The sequence below is a fragment of the Arachis ipaensis genome, chromosome B6 (assembly GCF_059453495.1).
Source record: "Arachis ipaensis isolate K30076 ecotype BB chromosome B6, ASM5945349v1, whole genome shotgun sequence".
NCBI lineage: Eukaryota > Viridiplantae > Streptophyta > Magnoliopsida > Fabales > Fabaceae > Arachis > Arachis ipaensis.
The window spans coordinates 147,808,761-147,811,541 of record NC_142441.1 but is presented as its reverse complement, the minus strand read 5'-3'; positions in this window follow the sequence as shown (position 1 = coordinate 147,811,541).

Sequence of the window (2,781 nt, the reverse complement as noted above, 5' to 3'; positions counted from 1 at the left end):
ATTTTATTTCTTAATTGTTTTAATTGAAAACTAGGTAAGAAATTGATATTAGAAGTTTAAAAAAAAAAATCGAGTTTGAACCTAAAAAAAGGTAAGGGTTTGTTTAATTAAATTAACTTGTGTGAATTATATTTTGGATATATAATTTATGAATTTGATGTTTAATGATTGAAATTTATGTTAAGAGATTAATAGTCAAATTAGTCCTTGAAAGATAAGGCATTCTTCAAATTCGTCAATGAAAGATTTTTTCAATTAAATTAGTCATTCAAAGATTATAAATTAATCATATTTGTCCTTCAGTTATTCCACTCACAATTTTCGTCAATGATTAATGATGTGAAATGTTAACTAATAGCATACATGACACATAACATGTTGAATCAGACGTTGACTAAATATATTTACGAAAATCTATCAATTTAGTTACTAGATCATATTAGGAATATGATTTTTGTAATTGGAAAAAATGACTAAATTAATACATTTTCATAAATATATTTAGTCAATATCCAATTAGATATATCAGGTATTATATATATTATCAATTAACATTTTACAACATCAATCTTTGAAAAAAATTGTTAATAGAGTGACTGAAAAACAAATATGATTAATTCGCAATTTTTGAAAGACCAATTTGATTGAAAGAATATCTTATCTTTTGGAACTAATTTTACTATTGACCCTTATGTTAAGTGTTTGTTTGAAATTGATTATCTGTTGCATAAGTCTGAGAAATTAATATCTTTTTAGAATGTTTTATTCAAGTCTTAAATGCCTTTGACAGAGGTTGTAATAAATTTATCTTAATAATGTTCATGAGATAAAACTGAAGGTTAAAATAGGAAGATTGAATGATTAAAAATTAAAAAAAAATATTTTTAAAAAAAAGGGACACTAAGGAATAAAAGTTTAAAATTAAAAAAAATTAAAGTCTAAGATTTAAGATTTAGGGTTTAAAGTTTAAAATTAAGATTTTAAAGAATTAAAGTTTAAGATTTTAGGATTAAGGTTTAAAGAATTAAGAAAAACGTTTAAAGGTTTAAGGAATAAATATTAAGAGAAAGATTGAGGAATATTGAATTATTGAAATTAAAGAATTTGATTTTAAGCACGATCTCATAAGGAAGACAAAATGTAAGCTTAATTGAGATATCGTACATGAGACTTAGTGGGGACAGTGATATGTAATGCTCACTTGAGACTCGAATAATGAGATTTAGTGGGGATGACGATATATAACGCCCACTTGAGACCCGAAGGATAAGATTCAGTGGGGATGGTGATACATATTTTTCACTTGAGACTGAAAGGATGATTTCTCTATGAGGATGGCGGTACGTAACGCCAATCTTAAAAATATTGTCAGGCTACAGGCAATCAACTAACACATGAACTCATGACTTGTATAGGAATATACATGCATTATATTTATTTGCTGCATAACTTCTTTGATGATACTGCTATGTGTGTATTATGTTTGTTTGAGATTTTCTGAAATTTCATAATATGTCTGGGATGGATGATTTTGAATGTGTTTTTCTTTGGACTAAGAAGAAATGAATTGTTAATTTCAAAGAAGGTAAAACGAATATTATTGTGTGAAATTCTTACTAAGAACCCCCAAATTTTTACCCCTTTTCACCCCTTCAAATGGAGACGAGCGTAATATTTTATGAACTAGACCCTCCGTATATCTACGAAGATTCGATATTCGAGAGCTACTATGTTTTGGACACGGAATCTCGTATTCGTTTGTACGTACTCCGCAATAGACCCTTCTCACACCCTATAGATAGTCCTGAATTTGATCCGGATCAACCATACAACTTTTCTCTCTATTGACTACATCATGACAGTCATGGTCATCTGTTTCCTGGTCCACTGATTCATGCTCAACCTCAACATCAGGCGGCACCTGAGTCTGATGCAGGTGAAGGATACCTTTCAAATCCACCTCCGAATGCTGTCATACCTCTGATACCTCTGACACCACTATCCCCATCCGAGCACCTATAGGCACAGTTCGACCCACTAGGTAAAACTTTAGCAGGGTATACGCCAATGGACCTATATTGGAAGACAGGAGTAGCAATTCATCTGGTGGAGTACCTATTCCAGAGGAGTCAGAGGAAGAAGACCCAGAAGAGAATCTAGAAGAGGAGCTACCACAGTTTGGAGGTGATGTATCTATGGACGGATCGTAGAAAGGCCTATCGAATAACAATATTTGAGTTTAGTTTAGAAAACGTTAGATGATATTCTTTTTGCGATATTCTTGCTTAGTATTATTTAGTTTAATCTCTCTTTTTGTTGGTATACAGAAAAAAGTAGAAAAATCTAAGAGTACTAAACTAGTTTGGGCACCGATTAGGTGGCTTTTTGTATGGCTAGAGTCTGAAATGTTATATGTTCATATATGTATATATTTATCCTATGAGATGTATATTGACAGGGTCGTTAAATACTATACTAACGAATGAAAATATGCATATATATTTCCATTTATATTCATGTATGTATTGTTATTGACTTCTGTACGCTTGTGATGACAAATTGTTTAACAATTTTTTAAAAAAAAAAAATTACTTGTAAAATGTTAATACATTAACAACGAATTAGACTTATATAATAAATGTTAGTTAATAAATAGTAGGGTGATTCAGTAACGCTTAACTCTTTGTATGACCATAACATATTAAAAGTTGGATTGTTAAAGTGTCAGTCCGTGCATCATAGGAGGTAAAAGACTACCCGAGTGTAGCTGTGAATTTGTAC